General features: G+C 37.0%; 1 protein-coding gene across 10 annotated transcripts in view; it reads left to right on the top strand.

Annotated features, from left to right (window-relative positions):
* Positions 1–288: 288 nt before the first annotated feature.
* The window catches only part of Erbin (erbb2 interacting protein), a 117,924-nt gene continuing 94,978 nt past the window's right edge, over positions 289–23,234 (top strand). For 9 of the 10 annotated variants that reach the window (XM_020165915.2, XM_020165922.2, XM_020165919.2 and 6 more), the window contains exon 1: positions 442–527. The gene's annotated coding sequence lies outside the window, so the exon portion shown is untranslated. Of the gene's footprint in view, positions 528–23,234 lie in introns of all 10 variants that reach the window. The other variant, XM_020165920.2, reaches the window with a different exon arrangement.

Below are 23,234 nucleotides of genomic sequence, written 5' to 3'. Positions count from 1 at the left end.
GTGGCGGCCTAGCGCGGCGGAGGCTCGCCGAGCGAGCGCCCCGGCCGCGTCCTCGCCCCCGCCAGCCCCGTTCGGTCGCCGTCGGGTGTGCCCGGCGAGGCGCGGCGGCGGCGGTCCCGAGCCCGCGGCTGTCGTTGGACGCCCCCTCCCTTCCCCCTCCGCGGCGCGCGCACAGCTAGTTTTCCGGGTTCCCCTGGACCGAGCTGGATCCTGCCGTTTGCCAAGGCAGGAAGTGAGTTTCGCACGGCAATTCCGGGCGGTGTCACGAGTGAAAAGTTTTTTTTTTCCCTCTTCTGGCGGAGGACCTACTCGGGGCTGGGAAACTCCTGCAAAACTCGAGACCAGGAAGCCAGCCCGCTTCCCAGCCCCCACCGGAGCCACCTACGCGGGCACCGCGGGAGGCCGCTCCACATCCGCTCTGCCAGCGCGAGAAACTCAGCTGGACCCCAAGTGACTCGGGAAAGGGGGGGAAATCATGTCCAGCGGAGCCCCGAAAAAGCTGCCCTGAGACCCCGTCCGACCGAAAGGTAATGTCCGCAGAAAGTGTCTCCCAAGTCCTAAAGTTGACGGGCCGGAAAACACGAACCTGTTCCGTGTGGCTCTCGTTCTGCCCAAGCGGCCCTGAATTCTTTTCTCGTGTCACCGTGGATAGTGTTTCAGGAGCTAAATCGTGGAACTGATTTCTCTTTCCCCTTCTCCCATCTGGACTCCGTTTTGTTTTGTTCCCCCCCCCCCCGTAAGAATGCGGTGGGACGAAAAGTTCTGAGGCATCGGAAGAAAGCGAGCCTTTGTTGAGCATCGGGTCCACAAGTTCTAGCTTACAGGACGTGTACAATGCATATGTCGTTGCTGAACCCGGCCACTTTTGTTTTGGGAGAAAGGTCGCTGCCGCGAGTGCTTTGCTGCTGATGAGATGGCTGCCACATTGATGTCGTGGCCGATTGTTTTGGTTTTTTGGAGTTGATCGAGTGTGCAGATATTTTTGTTCCAGCCGGTAGACATTAGGGACAAACCTTGATCGTCGTCGTTGTTTCTCCGGGCGGGTTGAAGCGTCTTTAGCTGTAGCAGTTGTTCTCTTCAGACAGGCAGCACGTTGTTTTTGAGGCTTGTTTTGCACCTTGGTTGGAGCCAGGTCAGCTAGGCTTCCCGTGTGAGCGGCGTGGGTTAAAGTCAGCGAGCACCTGTAAGGAGCCGGCTCTGAGGACGCCGCAGCTCGGGACGGTGTGGCGGAGGGGACGTGGGGCGCGGACCACGGTTTTCATGGGAGTCGCACTGGCTGTGCTGGGAGGCTGTGCTTTTTGGGGTGCGCGGTCTGCCAGTTGTGCTGGCCCATCTGCTGTGATGTGGCGGCTGAGCGGACCCGAATTCGGGGTTCTGAGCATGGCGGGACCAGGTGTAGTTTTTACCCAGCAAGCCAGAAACCCCAACTTCTTCCAGTGGTGTCGTAGCATCTTTTCAAGTTTACCTTTTTTCAGTGCTTTTGTGAAAAGGGAGGTGAAAGGTAATACTTGAAAATAAATAGGTGCGACATTCTGATGGAAGGTAGAACGTTTAGTTTAATCAGATGGTGTCAAGGCAGTTACTAGAAACCCGAGGAAAAAGAGTTGACTTTCTTTAGTTAAAAGAGAAAGGTAGGTTTTAAAGGTCAGAATGAAATATTGCACAACTTGTTCATTGCTGCTTCATTTTTAACTATTACTGTATACTTTAACTATTACTGTATATAGTTTTGTTTTTGGATTTGATTACTCTCTGGAATGGCTTTTTTTGTTGTTGTTGGTAAGAGTTTTGAGCCAATCAGGTAACTCCTGTTGAGTCAAGCTAGCTTTAGCAAGGAATTTAAAACGCATAACTGATCCATTTTATGATTTTGAAACATTTCAGTAGGCAGCAAGAGAGGTTATTCTTGGGCATCTGAAAGAGGGGAACAAAATAAATGACATTGAACTTAAGTTTCCTTATATGGCTTATACTTGGCCTTAGAGCAACAAAGCCTTAATAGAACAAGTCTTTTACAGAGAATTAACACTTTGCAAGGAATTCTCTGTTAGTAAATTTTATATGAAAAAGTATCTCAGCTCTTGAAAATGATTATTTAAATTCCTGATTTTAGAGGTACTTCTTGGTTTTTTTTTTTTTTCCCTTGAGGAAAGAATCGTTTTAGATTTTGACAACATATTTTTTTAAAATGAGGTGTTCACCTAGATAGTTGTCTTGTATATTTCTCCCCCTCAGCAAGGCATAATTTACTTCGTGGTTTATGTCAAATTATGTTAATTTAGCACCTAATGAGCTATTGTCAAATTAAATATTTTCAAAGCCTTGTTTAAAACGTGAGAAAGGTTTGAGTAGAGGTTTAAAAAGAGAGTAAGTTAAGATAGTTTTAAATTGCATCAGGATTTATATATTCATAATATTTTTTAAGATTAAATTGGCTAATATAAACTCCTTCCAAAGCGTTTGTGCATATTGTTTTTTTTAAGGGCTCTGTTTACTGAAAGTAATCATAAGTTTTCAGAGCTTCAGCTAAGTTAGGAAGTTTCCTTGCCACTTAAGATCAAGCTACTGGGAACTTCATGTATACAGAGTTCACAGAGGTTCAAGTATAGGAACTAAGTTTATATTGTTTGCCGTTTTCTTAATCAAGTGATACCAATTAGAAACATTTTACATATATCATTAGTAAATTCCTAAAATTTGGTTGTTTTACACATTGTTGGTATTGTGTTATTATTGCTAGTCAACAATATCTTCTAAGAAACATGCTAATATTTCCAAAAATAGAGGTGCATATTTAGACATTTATATGTAGTAATTGCTTAGAGATAATATGATCTCATGTTTAAGCTGCTTTTATCTTAGAAATAGGTTATGGCAGTACTTACAAAGTGGGATTACACAGAATTTTAATGATGTTGGATAGCAATGTAATGTAATTGTTACTTACCCACATTCTCTTTAAATACCTTTATTTAACTGTTCATGATAGGTTATTCAGTTTTTGAGTGCACACTATTTGGTGACACTGGGGTTTGAACTCAGGGCCTCATGCTTACTAGGTAGGTGCTCTACTACTTGAGCCACACCTCCTTAAATGCACATTATTTGTTGTTGCCATAGAAAATGTATATATGAATATGTTCTATAGTACCTGCTTTTGAAGTATCTAAAGAAATTGTTCATAATTTCTGCCTTCCACTTTTTTTTTCCCCTCCACAATATTATTTTTTCTTTCTGGGTGCCTAACATCCCTAACTAACTCTTTATACTACTCTCATTTTTCTGATTTATAGTTTCTCCTCTCTGTTTGGCTTCCTAATTTAAAAGAAACCCAACTATTATTTAGCTTTCTTCTCTAATTCCTTTGGCTTCCTATTTTTATTTTTTTGCTTTATTTACTTCTCTTACTTTTCTGTGTTTACCAATTATTTCTTAATTATGTTTTGCCTTTCTCTTCTTTCAAACATCAGTGTGTTTATCACCTCAAAAAAACTGTCCAAAACATGTAGTAGAAAAAATTTATTTGATCAGCCCCATTTAGTTCTGAGTAGCTCTTTTGAATTCCAGCTCAGTACATGCCAGTATTTTAATTTGGTACTCATTAGTATACTGTTTTGTTTTCATTTATTCCTTATTTCTTCAGTTATCTTGTTCCTCTTTAATGCCCCCAGAGTTAACTGCTGATATCATGTCCGATTATTATACAGTATTTTCTTATATCTTAGCACTCTATGAACCCCTCTGCCTTCTTGTGTTAGTATAGTTTTGGTTTCTCTACACATACAAACTCATTTTTCTGTATCTTTTTCATTTTGTTCTTTTCTCTCCTGTCTTACCTGTCAAGTTAGATGTCTTTTTTGTTAGTGTCCCTAAAATTTTGCAGTTCTTTTTTGCTTTCATTAAATAAGCACATTGGAATTCAATCACACATTTTATTTTTCTCACTTCAGATTTTGTTCCAGACACCGTTGGGTGAAGGGTTTGCCAAGCTTTATAAATGATAGCATATGAGACAATAGTGAAAAAGAATGTCTAAAAATTAATAAAGTAAAGCTCTACTTATCTTGAGGTCATCCATGAATTTAGGTGTATAGAATGTAAAAATGACATCTGTGTAATCTTCATAGATACAGTAAAGCATGGGAATTTTATTCATAAGGATATCATTATTCATTGAATTTTGTACATAGTTAGCTATTTCTTGGCTTTGTGGTATTGCTCGAAGGGATGAGAAAGGCAAATTGACAGTATACTTGAATTATGATCTGTGGGTAGTACAGTGAGGGAATAGAAAAATGGCAAAGAAGACTGAATAACTTAGAAAATACAGATGCTTCTCAATTTATAGTGGGATGACATGCTGATAAACCCATCATAACTGGAACTAAATCAAGAATGCATTTAAGGATTGGGAGTGGCTCAAGTAGTAAAGTGGTAGATGGGCCCGTCTAGTAAGCATGAGGCCTGGAGTTCAAATCTCCAGTGTGGGGATGGGGAGGAAATTGCATTTAATACACCCTACCAAACATCATGGCTTAGCCTAGCCTACCCTAACTGTACTTAGTATACTTACTAAGCCCACAGTTGGGCACAATCATCTAACACAAAGCTTACTGTATAATAAAGGTTGAATGCCTCATATAATTTACTGAATACCTGTATCTAAAAAACTCTGGCAACCCACTACCCTGTACAGTATTAATTAGTTGTTACCCTCATGATACCTTTCTGTGGCTTTCGAGAGAGTATCATACTTTGCATTGTGGGGAAAAAATAAAAATTTGAAGTACAGTTTCTGATGAGTGCACCATTGTAAAGTGAAACAATTGTAAACCTAATCATCTAAAGTTAGGGACCATTGTAAGGGTCCCTACAATGGGATGACTTACTTTGGGGCAGAATGCCTTACACATTTCATTTGTCTGTTGGAGGAGTTACTCTGTTATAATATGGTATAATTATGAGAAATAGTTAACAGCCCTAAGGCTGCTGTTCTCCAACTTTCTGGTTGTTGAATCCCTTGATATGCTTACACATTATTGAGAACCCTTAAGTTAGTTTGGGTTTATGTGGATTATTTATTATATTTCCTGTATTATAAATTAAAACAAATTGGGCTGTGGGGACATGACTCAAGTAGAAGTGCATCTGCCTAGCAAGCAGGAAGCCCTGAGTTGAAACCTCTGTACTGCTTAAAAAAAAAAAAAAAAAAAAAAGAGAGAGAGAGAGAGAAAGAAATTAAAACAACTTAAAAATTAATTTACTCAAAAATAACAGTAAATCGTTGCATGTTAATTTGAAATTGTTTTAATAAAAATATAAATATTTTTCAAAACTAATACAGTTGTGTCTTGGTATCCATGGAGGATTGTTCTAGGCCCTTCCCTTCCATACCAAATTCTGTGCATGCTCAAGTCACTTATGTAAAATATTAGTACTAGCATGTAATTTATGCACATCTGCCTGCTATACTTTGAAGCGTCTCTAGATTACTTATAATACCTAATACAACGTAAATGCTGAGTAATAGTTACTATACTGTATATTTTAGGAAATAATGACAAGAAAGAAAAGAATGTATATGAATATGCACAGATGCAGTTTTTCCTCGGAATATTTTCAGCTTGGAATTGGTGAATCTGTGGATACGGATGAACATATCTGTCCAAAGAGTGTCACTTTGATTCTTTTGCAAATCTCTTATGTTTGGCTTAATGGAAGCTTAAGTCTCATATCAGTTTCTTCATTCCATCTGTTGCAATATGTTGTTTAGTTGAAGTATGTGAAGAAAATCCAGCCTTACACAGACACATGGCTGGAAAAGGGAGGAATATTTTCATACCCTTTTTATATATTTATGAATATTCTTTTTTTTCTTTTTTGGTGGAACTGAAGTTTGAACTCAGGCCTTCTTGCTTGCAAAGCAGGCTCTGTACTGCTTGAACCACACCTCAAGTCTATTTATTGCTCTGGTTACTTTGGAGATGGGATCTCATAAACTATTTGCCTAGCTGGCCTGGAACTGAGGTCCTCCCATTCTCAGCCTCCCAAATAGCTAGGATTAGCTGGTGGAGTGTCTCAAGTGGTCAAATGCCTGCCTAGCAAGCATGAGGCCCTGAGTGCAAGTCCAAGTATTTGACACACCAAAACTTAACAAGTATAGTAGTTTTTTTAAAAAAGATTTGTTGTAATGTTGTATCTGAAATTGTATCAGTGAAATTTTCATTTCTTGCTTTTACTTTAAAGTCTTTTTGCCTACCTTTTTAATTTTCGTAGGACTGGGATTTGAACTGAGGGCTTTGCATTTTGAAAGCATGTGCTCTACTGCTTGAGCCATACCTCTAGTGTATTTTTTGCTGTGGTTATATTGGAAATGGGATCTTTTTAACTGTTTGCCCCACTGGGCCAAACCTCGATTATCCCTGATCTCAGCCTCCCAAGTCACTAGAATTATAGGCGTGAGCCACTGCGCCTGACAACCTTGTATTTTTGATAAGTCTTTTTACCTTTTATTTATAACATCATGTATTGGTCATTTGGAAAATACTGGTTCATTGATGTTCACTATGCAGTTGAAAACATCATAAGTTTTTTTTTTTGCCATTTCATTACATTTATTTTTTATTTTCATCAGTATTTTGTTTTGTTTTATTAAATACGCTTTTAGAACAAGTGGCATTTAAAAATAAATCTGGACTGGGTGTGGTGGTACACACCTGTAATCCTACCAGATGCAGGAGGATCTTGAATTCAAGGCCAGTCTGAGGTACAAAATGAGACCTTGTCTCAATAAAACAAAACACATCTGGGAATATGTAATAGTGCTACATATGGCACTGGCTTTGTTCTTGCTAAGGTACTGGCAGTTTTACTCACTGTTGCTTTTGTACTGTCAGTGTAAAGTGTTATGATGGAAATAGTTTTGACCTTGATGATTCCTTGAAGGTGTTTCACGACCACAAGCTGTGAACTTTCAGGACCTGTGGACCACATTTTTTTAGGTCTTAAGTAGATGTTGAGATTTATGGAGCTTTCATTATATCCTTTTAATTTTTTTTTTTTTTTTTTTGTCTTTTGGTGTTGCTTTGTGGGAGAATCTGGAGGCTTGACTTCCTTGGTTTTCAGTTCTTTTATTATTTTCTTTTAACACCTTTTTTTATAGTACTTGATTTTTATTTTTCAGCAGTATTTTTGGTTTACATCAATCTAGAGTTAGTCTTTGAGGTATTGGTTGTTATTTTAGCCTTGCTTTCTATTTCCTACCTCAAGTTTGATCTTACTGTTTTTGATATAATTGTTTTGTTATAATTTAATTTTTTCTTTAAATGTTGGGTTTTTCCTGGTGGTCCAAGTTTTATATTATGGCTTAACCTTTTCTGTGTTGGTCATTTAAGTATTTTCCCAGCTCAACTGAATACTTGTTTTTCTTGTTTTGGTAATTGTTTAGAAGAGGAAAGGTGTGTGTATATGTGTGTGAGGGGGTAACTAATGGGTTTCTCTTTTAGGTATGTGGATAGCTTGATTTCTTGGTACAGGTGTTTCTTTGTACCTTAGGAGATACTCTCCTATTTTCACAGTTAATGCTGTCTGTCAGATCTCCTACAATACAGAGAACGTACAAGAGGCTCTAATCATGCAGTGTTCTACTATAGTTTCATTAACTAGCTGACTGACTGACTAGGACACAGTTCTCCCCACTCTTCTTGTTAAAAAGCTTAGGATTTTTAGAAGTCACACTTCATACTTGTTTTTGGTGTCTGTGCCCTCCGATGTATGAGTGCCCTCTTATCCTCTGTGAATAAAAGTTCCAAGACTCCAGTGGATGCCTGAAACCACGAATGGTAGCAAACCCTATAATTTAATGTGTTTTCCATCTTCACCAAGCATTTGCTACACATTGTGGTTGTAACTTTTTTTTTTTTAAGTGCTGGGGATGGAGCCCAGGGCCTCACACCTGCAATGCAAGTGTTCTATTACTGAGTTATAGCCCTTTGCCCATAACTTGCATTTTAAGGTATGATAGTCAAACTAACACAAATTTATATTTTTCTTCTTTATGATTTCCCAGGTAGAAAATGCTTTATTTTTATTTTTTTAAGGTTCTGGGGATTGAATCCAGGGCCTCTGGCCTGCTGGGTAGATGCTCTGTCTACCCCACTCCTTTTGTTTGTGTTTTTTGTTTTTGAGATAGGGTTTCACTGAACTCTCTGGGCTGGCCTGGAACTCACCATTCTCCTGCCTTTGCCTACTGAGTAGCTGAGAACGCAGTCATGCAACACCATACCCAGTTGAAAGATACTTAATGTAGAGCTTAGCACCTTCAGGGTACATTTTTTTCTAACTTGAGTCTGAATCTGTTACTAACGTCAAAACCTGACCAGTTGTCCTCATGTATTATATTTATCTCTTTATGCTCCTTCAATCTGGAACAATTTCTGTCCTGTCTTTACTTTCAAGATTTTGACACCTTTGAAAATTACAAGCCTAGTTATTTTATAGAATACTCCTTAATTTTTCACTTTTCTGGTATTTTTCATGATTAGCTCTTTCATTAGATTTCATAATTAGATTTTTGTGAGTAAGTGTTTGGCAGGGTCCACATGATACTTCATTATTCCCATTGCATCTTAGCAGGTGGCAGGTAATTTTAGTTTGTCCCATTTCTGGTATTCACTTCCAGGGATAAAAGTTGGCACTACTAGACTTCTTTTTTTCAAGGTGTTTTTCCATTTGTAATTAATTAATTACTTGGTTAAGATGTAAATTTTTTTCCTCATTTTTAATTTATTTATATCTACATAGACTCATGGTTTGCTATTATATTTGCAGGGCTACAAATCCATTATCATATACTTTGTTGCTCAAATTATTTTGATTTGAAATGTCACAATGAAACCCCCTGTACAACTAGTAAATACTAATAAAAATGTTAAAAATTTGTTCCTTGTTTTGGCCAGTGAGAACCCCTTCCAGCTGGCATATTTTCTTTTTGGCATATTGTTTTTTAGGACTCCCATGCTTTTTAAACATAAAGATGTTGCAAACTCATGTTCTGTCTTGCCCAGCCCTTCTCTGTTTTGAAAATCATTCCCAAGCCAGTGACCCTAAGAGTTCTCTATCTTCTTGAAAGAAGTATCATTCTTACCAGTTCTGTCTTGTATCTATAGAGTGAGATACTTTAGGATAGGATAGGAAGGCTGCAAAAGGGACAAGCATTGAAGGACTTTGAAAGGCAAAGGACAATTTAATTTTTTTTTCTGATTGTAAAAATAATCTTGCTATAAAAATTCAAATACAGAAATATATAATGTGGGAAATAAAACTTCTTCACAGTCTTATCTCCCAGATATTCCTGTGTGTCTAGTTAAAAAATGAGCATGCCTGGCATGGTAGTTCATGATGTAATCCTAGTACTCAAGAGGCTGAGACGGGAGGGTCATGAGTTCGACGTCAGCCTGGGCTCTCTAGTGCTACCCAGTCTCAACAACAAAACAACCATACAGAAGTTAGATCAAATCAAATTCCCTTGAAATAGTTGGTATCAGTTCAGATTTCTACCAATAGCATATATGAATGCTTCTTTGTGTCCATTTTTTATTTTTAAATTTTTATTAGGATATATTAATTGTACAGGGGGAATTCATTGTGACAATTCTGAGTAGACTTACATTGTACATTGGTTAGATTGCCTCTACCATCTCCCCTCCTCGACTCCCTCCTCACCCCACTTAAAGCAATTGCAAGCTGTTTCTCTTTGTGTACCTTTTGATCTGAAATGGATATTATTTAATGAACTGCCTGAAATTGAGTACTTTAAAGAAAAGAGGTTTTTGGAGGCTGAAATTCTAAACAGCATAGTGCTGATTCTGTTGAGGGACCCTCCATACCTACATTGCCTTATGGTGGATGGTACCACAATGGCAGGAGAGTGTGCCTGAGGGAAGGACCACACGGCAGACAGGAAAAGACTAGAGTCTCCTCAGTTTCCCCAGTTAGGGCCACACCTCTTTTGGGTAGGGGAGGGGAAAAGGGAGTACAGTGAGATTGAACCCATCATATACTCTGGGCAAGTGCCCTAACACTGAGGTGTATCTCCAGCCCTCAGCCCCACTTCTTAGACATTTCACCCTACCACTCTGGAGAACAAGTTTCTAACACAGGAACCCTTGGGGGACAAACCACATCCAAACCATAGCCACTGTCTGTAATAGTTGTGCAAATCTGAGGCCACATAGTATGTGAGAACATAGATTTTGGAGGCAGAATGCCACTACTAATCATGATATTAGCAAGTGAAATACAAGAAGTTTTTAGGTATAATATATATTTTATCTTTTCTTTGTTTCCCATGGTTTTTATTAGTTTTTTGCTTATCCTTATAACTTCATTGTGGTGTTTCCAATATATAGAAGTTTAAATGCTGTTGTAATCAGTTTTGTCAGACCTTTTGTATTTTGAATTTAATTCTATTACTGGAAAGAATTTGCACTAAGATATAAAAGTAATAGTCTTTTTTGTATGTGTGTGTGTGCACTGGGGGCTGGTGTTTGAACTCAGGAGTTTGATCTTACAAACTTGGCACTCTACCACTTGAACCATACTTCCAGTCCATTTTGCATTGGTTATTTTGGAGATGGGGGATCTCAAGAATTATTTGCATGGACTGGCCTTAAACCTTGATCCTCCCAATTTTAGCCTCTCGAGTAGCTGGGATTATAGATATGAGCTACAGCTCTAAGTTTTTTGTTTTTTTTTTAAATTTTGGTGGGAGGAAATAATCATCTAGCTTTACTTTTCCTAAATTTCTTTTATTTTTAATTTCCCCTAAATTTCTAACTAGTTGTAAAACCATTTGTTGATTAGATCTTTTTACAGCTAAAATTCTGCTTTCCTCAGTAGTAAACTCCCAATACTTTTAATCCATGCTAAGATTTTCATTTTTATTTTGTTGTGTTCTTTATGATTCTGTGCTATCTGGATTTCTTCCTTTTATAGTACTTAGCATCTACAAATACTGCTTTATTAGTCTGTTTTAAAAAGAGTTTCCAGGTGGAGTTACATCATTTTTATCAGTTTCGAAAAATTTTACTGATATATTGAGGGTAAGTTGAATTTATAGATTAGTTTAGGAGGTAATTGGTGAGTTCACAGTAGTGTACATCTAGGAACATAGGTTTTCTTTTATTTAATATTTGATGCCCCTCAGTGGCATTTATGATTTATTCTCTCTCTCTCTCTCTCTCTCTCTCTCTCTCTCTCTCCCTATCTCATTTGAACATAGAGCCTTGGATTTAGTAGTCAAGCTTTCTACCATGTGTGAACCATACCTCCAGTTCTTTTTGCTTTTTTAGTTGTTTTTTGGATAGGATCTTGGGTTTATTCCTGAACTGCCCCAATTGACCCTCCTCTTTTTGCTTTCTGAATAGCTGGGATGACAGGCATGCACCATGCCACCCAGCTTTTTTATTAGTTGAGAACTTCTTGCTGCAACTGATCTTGAATTTCAGTTCTCCCTGATCTTCAGTAGCTAGGATTATAAGCCTTATAATCCATCTTTTTGACTACAGAAATCTTCCCTTGCTTGATAGAGTCCCCATACATTAGGATAGCAATTTGAGTAATGTAATCTTCAGTAAGAGACTAGGGAATTTTTATTGCCGCCCAAGAGTTTACATTTAAATCATACTGTACTTGTTTTCTCTAGCATTGTCTAGCTATGAAAAAAAGAGAAAAAAGGAGATTTGCTAAACTTTGAATGTATATTTTTTTTTGGTTAGAAAGCAAAAATCTTTGAATTGTTTGTTTCCAACGTTGGTCCCTGCTATTCTTTTACCCTTTAGCTGTCCCTTGGATGTATCTTTAGTCATCTTGAACCTTGTTGTTTCTGTACTGCTTTTTTAATTTATCTCTAAGAAAATAATAATTATAGACAATTTCATTGAACTCCTAAATAAGAGTCTTTTTTTGTTTGTTTGTTTGTTTGGCAGTACTCAGGACCTCACAATTGCTAGCCAAGCTCTCTACCAATTGAGTCACTCTGCCAGCCCAATGAGTATCATTAAATACAGTCATTTTGATCCTTTATTTGATTTTAATAGTAAACTCTCTATGTAATTCACACATTATGTAAATTTACATAAAGGGCTTTTGTCATGCATACCTTAGTGTTAATACTTGTCAGTTTACATGTTTTATTGACCATGATCTTAACCTTCTTGTGATATAGCTAATGAATGATTTGGAGTAAGTGAAAGGTGTGTTCCTCAGAATGTTGATTATTTTCCTCATATTCACTGTATCATTGTAAGTAAATGACTTAGAAATACTCCAGTTAGGATAAGCGTTCTTTTCTTCTTAATTAACAGAAAAGGAAACTATTAGCACAGAAGGGGAAGTAAAAATTGTAATGATAATTTTTATTGGTGACATTAAGTGAGATGAGAAAAATAAATCCAGGTTTCCAAATTCTGTTCATTTTCCCCTTAAATTAGCATTTTCCTATGTATGTTTTAAAGAATATAACTTCCTAAGAACAGTGCTATTTCTCATAGATTAGAGAGAGAGAGGGAAGAGAAGAGAAAAAGTTATCATTTACATAAGTAAGTATATTCTTTTTTATTCCCTTTTTGGCTGTTGCCAGTTTGTTATAGATGATTAAAAATTTTTTTTTAGAAATAACTGAAATACAGCTCAATTTACAAGAATGTCGGTATTAATGTTTGACCCAAGGAGTTAAAAAAAAGATTCATCCTAAAGCAGGGACTGGAGGGTGGCTTAAGGTGGTAAAGCACCTGCTTAGCAAGAGGGAGACCCTGAGTTCAAACACCAGTTTTACTGATAAGAAGAAGAAAAACCTTTTGGCTAAGATCAGGGTGTAGTATCCTAAAGCAGTTTGCAGTTCTGCAGCATGATCTCAGATTTTTTTTCAAATAGTTTTCTCCAAAACTATTTTTCAAATAGTTTTTTGGATTAGTTTTAGGTTTGGGAAAGAAATCTAGCAGAAAACTATACAAACTTACCATGCCCCCTTTCCCATTTCCTCTATTTTTAACATTTTGTATTCAGGTGGTGTATTTGTTACAAATTGATGAACCAATCCTGATACATTATATTGTTAACTAAAGTCTATTCTTTATATAAAAAGTTCCCTCTTTGTGCTGTATAATCTGTGGGTTTTGACAGGTGTATAATGATATCTATCCATCACTGTTGTCAGCAACAGTGTATTCAGTGATTGGGAATAAGTGAAATGATTGATAGCATTTTTATAAGGGATGGGAGGGAGGAATTAGGAATACTCTAATACACTTGTATTACCTGAGACCAGATTACTTTTTTTTTTTGGCACATATGTGTGAATAATGTATTACTAATGTGAAGATTATGTATATGGAGCATTTGGAAACTGGTTTTTTTGGAATTAATTATTCTTGAATTAGCAAATATTAGCATGAGGAGATTTCATTGTGATAATTCTATACATGCATACAATATACAGTGAATAAACTTACCCCCTCAATTATACTTCCATGCCCTAACTCTCTTTTTCAAACAGTGTTTTGTGGGTAGAAACACTTTTGTTGTTTTTTTGAGGCAAGCTCTCATTGTATATCCCAGGCTTGCCTCAAACTCATAGTCATCTCCCCAAGTACTAGGATTATAGGCATAAGCTACCATGCCTGGATTGAAAAAAATATTTTTAAACAAATGATAAACATTTGGTAATTTTTGTAGTTTCTTGAAAATTGAAATTTGGATATTAGTCTTCTTCAGTTCTGAGAAATAGACTAATAGGCAAATGATTATAGAATAGATGCAGTAAAGAATGCCCCTCACTGGGGGATGGAACCCAGGGTCTGAAGCATGCTAGGCTCTACCACTTGAGCCACACCTGAACCCTGAAAGCTCAATGTTTTTCATCAGTCTTTTACAACTGCTGGTTGACCTCCTTATAATCCAATAAAATTCAACTCAAATACTTTGTTTTCACTGAAGCTTCAACCCAGTATTTAAAATTTCTCTTTGGATTTATAACTTGCCCAATTTTCTTATTGTTGTGAGATACACAAAATTTACCTACTTGATCATTTTCAAGTGTATAGTTTCAGTGGCATTGAGTACCTTCACATTGTTGTACAACCCTCACTACCATCCATCTTCAGAATTATTCATCTTGTGAAACTGAAACCTCTCATTCAGCAATCCTCCCAATCCCTGTCAGTGACTGTTTAATGTTCTCTGTGATTTCTCACTATTTTACCTCATAAGTAACTTAGCATAATATCATCAAGGTTCATCTACAATGTAGTGTATGTTAGGATTTCCTTCCTTTTAAGGCTGTATAGTACTCCAATGTTTGTATATACCATATTTTGCTTATCCATTCATTTTTTGATGTACAGTTGGATTGATTTCACATTTTAATCACTGTGGATAATGTTGCTATGAACACAAGTGTACAAATACTTGGGAGATACTGCTTTCAGTTCTTTGGGGTATATACCCAGAAGTAAAAATATGTGGTAATTATGTGTTTAATTTTTGACAAATTGCCATGTTATTTCCCACAGCAGCCATACTATTTAACATTCACTCCAACAGAGCACCAAGGTTTTAGTCTTTCCATATCTGCACCAACATTTATGTTTTGTTTCTTTGAGAGTAGCCATCCTGATTGGGTGTGAGTGGTGTCTCATTGTGGCTTTGATTTACATTGCCTTCCCTACTAGCTGGTGATGTCATGCTGCTTTTCATGTGTTTATTGTGTATTCAGGTATCTTTGGGAAAATGTCTGCTTAGGTTCTTGGTTCCTTTTTTTTTTTTTTAAGTGGTGGTGGTACTGGTGCTCGAACTCTGGACCTCGCATTTGACCCCTTAGTTCATCCATGCCCCCAGTCCATTTTGCTTTAGTTATTCTTTGAATAGGGTATTGCTTTTGTGCCCTGGTAGCTTGGACAACGATCCTCTTATTTAGGCTTCTGCATAGCTGGGATGACAGGCATGCCTACTGTACCCAGCTTTTTTTATTGGTTGAGATGGGGTCTTGGACTTTTTTAGTTTGTTAATGTTTGATGGTACTGGAGTTTGAACTCAGGGCCTCATGCTTGTAGGCAGGCACTCTGTCACTTGAGCCATTCCACCAGCCCTTTTTTGTGTTGGGTACTTTTGAGATAGGGTCTTGCTTGTTTTTCTCCAGGCTGACCTCAAACTGCAGTCCTTCTATCACTGCTTTCTGAGTAGCTAGATTATAGCTGGGAGCCACTAGTGTGTCCTGCTGTGTCTTGGAATCTTGCTGGTTCTGGCTTCAAACCATAATTTCTGCCTCCTGAGTAGCTAGGATTATATGTGTAAGCCACTGTGTTCAGCTCTTTGCCCAGTTTTAAACCAATTTTTTTTATTTTGAGTTATAGGAGTTCTCTATAAAAACCAAATATTTTCTCCCATTCTGTGGGTTGCCTGTTTATTGTCTTTGATACACAAAATCTTTGAAATTTCAAGAAATTCAATTTGTTTTTTGCTTATTGTTGTTGCTGTTTTTGGTGCCATATTTAAGAAATCATTACCAGGGCTGGGCATGGTGGCTCTATACTGTAATCCTAGCTGCTCAGGAGGTGAAGATCAGAAGGATTGTGGTTCCAGGCCAGCTAGAGCAAAAAGTTCAAGAGTCCCCATCTAAACCAATGGGTGAATGTGGTGGTGCCTGCCTGTCTTCCCAGCTAACTGGGGAAACACAAATTATTAGGATCAAGGTTCAAGCCAGGCCAGGCATAAAGTCAGAGCCTATCTCAATAAGTAATCAATACAAAAAGGGCTGGAGAAATGACTCAAGTGGTAGATTGCCTGCCTAGCAAGCGCGAGGCCCTGAGTTCAAACCCCAGTACTTCTGGAAAAAAAAAAATCATTACCAGGGCTACAGGGCTATAGATCCCTAGCATGGTGGAGAGTCTGGGTTTAATTCTGGTATTAGGGGAGAAAAAAAAAAAAAGAGAAAGTCAAATTCAATGTTCTGCAGCTTTTGCTTTTTGCTTTCTTTTTCTTTTCTAACTTTTTTTTTCTTTTAATAATACAAGGGGGTTTCATTGTGATAATTCCCTTTATGCACAGAATGTATTTTGGACAAGTTCACCCCCTCCATTATATTCCCATTATCCCCCTCCTTCCTCTCGCCTGTTACATAGTGTTTGGTAGGTTTTGTTATGCTATCTTCATACACACACCATATTTTCTTTATCCATTCATCTGTTATTTGTTGTTGGGCACCTTGCTGATTCCATAGTATAGCTACTGTGAATAGAGCTGCAATAAACAGAAGTATGCAGGTATCTCTTTTATATGTTGATTTATGTTCCTTCCAATACATGCCAAAGAGTGGTGGAGTCATAAGTTAGGTCTATTTTTAGTTTTTTTTTTTTTTTGAGGAACTTCCATACTGATTTGCATGAGTTTACATTTCCGCCAACAGTATATGAGGTTCCTCCCCACAATCCTCCATAGCATTTATTGTTGTTTATTTTCTTGATGATTGCCTATCTGACTGGGGTGAAATGGAATTGTAGTGTAGTTTTGATTTGCTTTCCTTTATGGCTGAGGATGTTGAATATTTCTTGATGCATTTGGCCATTTGTATTTCTTCTGAGATGTGTCTGTTCAATTCATTTGCCCACTTATGAATTGGGTAATTTGTTTTTTAGTTTTCTGAGCTCTTTGTGTCCCTTTATGCATTGAAAAGTTGGCAAAGATTTTCTCCCATCGTGGGCTGTCTCTTGATTCTGGTAATTGTTTCTTTTGATGTACAGAAGCTTGTTAATGTGATGCAGTCTCATTTGTCAGTTCTTGCTCTTATTTCCTGGGCAATTAGAATCCTATTCAGAAAATAATTACCTATGCCTGTGTCTTCCAGAGTTTCCCGTAGTAGTTTCAGAGTTTTTAGGTGTTACGTTAAGGTCTTTGATCCATTTGGAGTTGATTTTTGTACAGGGTAAGAGATAGGAGTCTAGCTTCAGTCTCCTGCATGTACATAACCAGTTTTCTCAACACCATTTATTAAGGTTTTCTTTCCTCCAGTGTATGTTTTTGCCTTCTTTGTCAAAGATCAGATAGCTGTAACTTTTTTTTTTTTTTCTGGGACTTCTGTTCTGTTCCATTGTTCTTCGTGTCTGTTTTTTTTTTTTGTTTGTTTTGGCCGTACCAATGTTTGAACTCAGGGCTTCACACTTGCTATGCAGGTGCTGTACTACTTAAGCCATGCCTCCAGCTTCACGTCTGCTTTTGTGCCAGTACCATGTTGTTTTTGTTACTATGGCTCTGTGGTATAATTTAAAGTCTGGTATTGTGATACCTCCAGCATTGCTCTATTTGCTTAGAATTATATTTGCTATGTGGGGTGTTTTGTGTGTCCATTTGAATTTTAGGATTGATTTTTCTATTTTGGCAAAGAATGACAGTGGGGTTTTGATGGGCATCATATTGAATTTGTAGATTGCTTTCTGTAGTATCACCATTTTCACAATATTCTGCCAATCCATGAACATGGGAGGACTTTCCATCTTCTGGTGAGATCAGTGACAGAGCGTATGCTTAGCATGCTGGGTTGGACCCTATGCCCTGTGGTTCAGTCCCCAACTTTGAAAAAAAAAAAAAAAAAAAGCCAAGAAAAAGCCAAATTCAATGTCTTAAAGCTATTGCTCTTTGTTTTCTTTTAATAGTTTATTTTTATAACTCAAACATTGTGTAGCCACTCAATTAGAATTTAAATATACAAACTGTTTATATTATTTTCTAATTGCTACTGGAGATTTTGGTTACTTAACTTTCTTTTTTAATTTAATAAGTAAAAATTATAGTATTTTCTCCTCTTTCAGTTTATAAATGTTTCATTTCAGGCATTGTTTTGGGAATTAAACTGACGTTTTCTTTTACAGTACTGGAGTTTGAACCTTGGGCCTCACATTTGCTAGGCAAGCACTCTACCACTTGAACTACTCTGTCAGCCCTTTTTTGTGTTGGGTATTTTCAAGATAGGGTCTCTCAAACTATTTGCTGAGGCTGGCCTTGATCTGGGATCCTCTTGATCTCTGCCTCCTAAGTAGCTTGGCTTATAGGCGTGAGCCACCAGTACCTGGCTCACTTTTTTCTTTTCACAAGTGTTACTTGGGATTTGATTTTGTACTCTGGAGATTCATTGAACTTGTTTATAGTTAGTTTGTTCATTTTTATTGCAGCATAGTATTCCATCGCATGGATATCCCACCAGTTTATTTTACCATTTCACATTCAAGAGCATCTCAGTTACTTCTAGCAATGGAGAGGCATGTAGTTTTTGTGGTGGGGGTCAGGGGAAGGATGCATCGTTCCTTTCTGCTTCTTTATGCAGTTAGGTTGCTGTGTTAGCTTTCTGATGTATTTTTGTGATGTTTGTAGATCTTTTCAAATGATACATTAAGGATAGTTTTTTAATTTTTATTTTTGGTGGTATTGGGAGGTTGAGCTCAGGTCCTGTGCCTGCTAGGCAGGTGCTTTGCCATTTGAGCCACTCTACCAGCACTTTTTGTGTTAGTTATTTTTGAGATGGAATCTTACTTTATGCCCTGGCTGTCCTGGACTGAGATCCTCCTATTCGTGCTTCTCTGCACACCTGGAATGACGGGTGCTCAATCATTGGTTGAGATGGAGATCTCACAAACTTTTTGCCTGGCTGGCTTCAAGCCATGATCTCCAGATCTCTGCTTTTCAAGTAGCTAAAATTCCAGGCTTGAGCCACCACACTGGGCCCTCTTTTATTCTTTATCATTCTTAGAATTATTCAAAGCAGGATTCCTGTATATTCAACTTGATTATTACTATTTGGAGGGGGTTGATTATTACATTTAATATTTTTTCTTAAAGATAAGATTTGGGATGTCTTTTTTTTTTGGTAGTACTGGGACTTGAACTCAGGGCCTACACCTTGAACCACGCCACCAGCCCTTTTTTTGTGAAGCATTTTTTCAAGATAGGGTCTTGTAAACTATTTGCCTAGTCTGGCTTCGAACTGTGATCCTCCTGATTTCTGCCTCCTGAGTAGCTAGGATTACAGCTGTGAGCCGCCAGCACCCGGCCTTGGGATGTCTTTTAATATGTGGATACATAGGTATTAGAAATAGGAAACAAGATTCCAGAGAAGAATTGAAGAAACATGTAATTTTTAAGTAATTTAGCATAGTTGCTGTGATAGAACATTAGGCTTATCTAACATTCCTTGGAGCACTACCCTAAATGAAGATATGTTAATTTCTAAACTGAATTCCCATATGTAAAAACTAGTGAGTAATAAATGGACAGTGCTATTGGCAGTGATCTTACAATACAGATTGTATAGTTCTCAGATCTTCTTTATTGTGATTTCATAAAATAAAGAAGGGTAAAATATACATATAAGTAGGGAACATGATTATATGAGGGAGGTTAGTGTGCTTAACACGTGTAGATTATTGATTTGTTGTATTCTTAACTTGATCTGAGCATGGATACAATATTTCTTACTCTCCTCTAAACATTATTGTTTAGATTTAAACTTTGGTAGGTTGGGTAGCTCACAGGTTCAGAATTTTACTTTCTGATGAAAGGACGGCGTATTATCTGAATTCTATTTGCTTGTAGATGTTCTGGCAGTCAGTCGTGGAAATATTTTGATACTACATTTAGAAAGTTGAAGGGGCTGGCAAAATAGCTCAAGTGGTAGAGCCCCCTGCCTAGCAAGCATGAGTAAGGCCCTGAGTTCAACCCAAGTAACACCAAAAAAAGTTGAGAAGTATTCGTATCTGAGTAGAAGTTTACTTGTTCTCCATAAGAGAACCTGTAACTACTTATAATGTTTGTATTTCCTTAGGAATCAAGTTCATATTTGTTTCTTTCACTTAATGGAAGTGATTTAATTCAAAGAATGTGATACAGACGATATTGACTTAGATTTTCAGATGTTCAGCTAGTGTTACTGGTCACATGTCTGTGCTATTGAAAAAAAAAGTCCTTAATAATTACAGAAAATACCTAATTTTGGACAAAGCCGTGTTCCGCTTTGCTTGACTATCCAAGTTAGCTAAAAAGCAGACAAGGAATGATCACACTTCCAGGTAATTGAAGGGGATGACTTGCAATGAAGTGTTATTTAAAATACCAAATGATCGAATATTGGAGCATGAGTACTATAAATAGAGTTTGTAATTTCTGTAGTTGATGTTTATCCACTCCTTTTTTCACAAACTTTATTTTGAAATAATATGCATTTACAGAAGAACTGCTGAGATAGTTCAGAGGGTTCCTGTATATCAACATCTTAAATAAGCATGATATAGTTAGCAAAACTAAGAAAATAAATAGCTTTGGTACAAAACCATTGATTAATTTACAGTGTTTATTTGAATTTCACCAGGTTTTCCAGTAATTTTCCTTTCCCTATTTATTGTAGGATCTAATCCAAGATACCATGTAACATTTAGTTTTTGTGTCTTAATCGCCTCCAGTTTGTAACAATTTCTTAGTTTTTCCCAACCTTGACTGTTAAAGCATTCTGCTTAGGTATTTTGTAGAATGTTTCTAAATTTAGGTTTATCTGATTTTTTTTTCATTATTAGACTGAATTGGAGAGTTTTTCAAAGAATACTACACAATGTGAATTTTGATCAGCTAGGTAGTATCTGTTAAGCTTCTCCCCTATAATGTTAACTATTTTTACCTTTCCATAATCCATTAGTTAGAAATCCAGTGTACCTTCTGGGGAAGGGAAACTAAATTATACCGCCTAGAGAGAGAAAATATCAAGGCATTTGTTTAAACCACAGCATAGGTATTTTGGAGGAGACACTTTGACATTTTGTATATATACTGTTTCTTCTTAATTTTAGCATTCACTTGTAATTTTTCCCCTGTAGACCAGTTACCTTTTAAGGAATAATATATCATTGGTATAAAATGAAAACATGGCATAGCAGTAGGGCTTATATCTAGTTAATCTAAAAACTTAAACCAGGAAAGAATGAATTAGCGAAAAAAGGGGCAATCAAATATAGTCAGTTTATACTTTTGTAATTAATTTGACCTTTATGATGATTCTGGGTCCTGATTCTTGCTATGCTATTACAGTAGAATATGGATTTTTCTGAGGGTACTGATTATAAGTCAGGTGTGTGTTGGATTTAATGTAGAGACTAATGCCAGTGACAATCCAGTGGAAACCCTGAGTTTAACCTTCTTCACAGGCATCTTTTGTCAGTGGCAGTACTGGATATTGAACCCAGAACCTCACACTTCTTAGGGACGCATTGTACCACTTCAGCAATGCCCCCAGTGCAACAACCTAAAATTGCTGAAATTAAAGTGGAGGTTTTATCTTGACTGATTTGTATTTGACACATATATATGCTATTGAGTACATTATGATAATTTTCCCGTGTTACAAATTTTGCAGATAGGTGGTTCTTTTTTTTTTTTTTTAAAGTAGTACTGGTGTTTTGAACTCAGGGCTTCAGGCTTGCTAGGCAAGCCCTTTACCATTTGAGCTATGTCTCCAGCCATTTTTGCTTTACTAATTTTTCAGGTAGGGTCTTGGGCTTTTACCCAGGCTGGCCTTAGACTGCAACTCTCCTATCTCTGTTTCCCAAGTAGTTGGGATTATAGAGGTAAGCCACTGTGCTCAGCTTGAGTCTTATTTATACCCTTTCTACATCTGTACATCCTACTGCTTAGAGTTCCAATCTTCAAAACTGTGAGCCAAATAAACTTTTTTATAAAGTATCAGCCTCAGTCATTTTGTTACAGCAATGGAAAATGGACTAATGTAACATTTTTAATGCCCCTCTTTATTATTTGAAATGAAATTCATAGGTAGTTTAATCTTCCAACCTACACACAGGGTTGAAAAAGATAAAAAGCAGCATAAGTTCCTACTGACTGGAACAAAGACTATAAACAGAAAATTGTTAGAATACTTCTTTGTCATGACCTCATTAGAAAATGCCACTAAGTATTTTCAGGTTGTACATTGGTATTACCTGGAGAACTTAAAAAAAAATATTGATGCTTACTCCTTTTAAAATTAAACTAAGTATGTACTAAACAGAAATGAAAAGTGTCTCCAAAATACACTGGAAGCTGTAGAGTCTCCAAAATGAAGCAACTCAACTATTTTTTTTAACAGAAAGAATGAATAAACAAATTACAGTATAATCTAACATGGAGATGCCACTTGGCAATCACAAAGAATGAGTTTTTGATAAAAATGGACAAATCTCAGGAACTATATTTAGTGAAAGAAGTGAGATACAAAAGAACACATACTCTATGATATTTATATGAGGTTTAAAAACTGAGTTATCAGAAATATGAGGAGTTACTGCCTCTGGTGATCAGTGCCATTAACTGGATTGAGGGCATGAGAGGACTTTCTGGTAAAGGAAATGTTTTGTACCTTCACTGGGGTGTTTGTTATCCTTATACAATTGAATCCTTAAGACCCGTGCATCTCACTATACATAAAATTTGTTCCAAAAAATGAAACAAAACAAAGCAAAAACATAGAAATTGTACATTCCAGAAATTCTAATTTAATTTGCCTTGGCTTGAGCATGGAACCTCATGTGCGGCCAGAGTTAAGAACTCTTGAGTTCAGAGTTAAGAATCACTGGTGGGATGCTTGCCCTTCATTGTAGACCCATCATGAATGCAATTGCTGCACATGCAAATTGATGTAGATATGTTGTATTAGCAGCTAAATCATAATTAGAAGAGGCTTTGATGTTTGTGACAAGTTTTGACGAGATACAGCATCAACTCTTGGTAAAATTTTAAGCAAAAAATGTTGATCTTTTAATTTATTTGATATTTGCAGTCTATTATTAAAATAGTTTGCAACCAACCAATCATCCAAAAAACAAAACATGCTTTTGCATATTTTTTTCTAGCTTCATAACTGAAGGACCTTTCAAAGTTGGTGGGATTGATTCCTCTATTATAGGACAAATCCATTCACTGTGACAACTGTGAGGATCACTGTTGGACTGAAGTCCTTGCCCCTTGCTATATCTATATGTGTTTAATTTACATTAAATGGAGGGAATGGGGTGAAAACTAACTTGAAACATCTGAAATCCACATCTGCAATCCCTTCTGTGAAATTCTGGAATTCAGAAAGTTCTGAAGAATGAATTTTTCCTGTAATTCACTTGGTAGGCAAAATCTGACCTACCCTGAATTATGAT

This window comes from Castor canadensis, chromosome 6 (assembly GCF_047511655.1).
Source record: "Castor canadensis chromosome 6, mCasCan1.hap1v2, whole genome shotgun sequence".
Taxonomy (NCBI): Eukaryota; Metazoa; Chordata; class Mammalia; order Rodentia; family Castoridae; genus Castor; species Castor canadensis.
The sequence above is the reverse complement of the archived record's forward strand: the minus strand, read 5'-3'. Positions and strand labels throughout refer to the sequence as shown.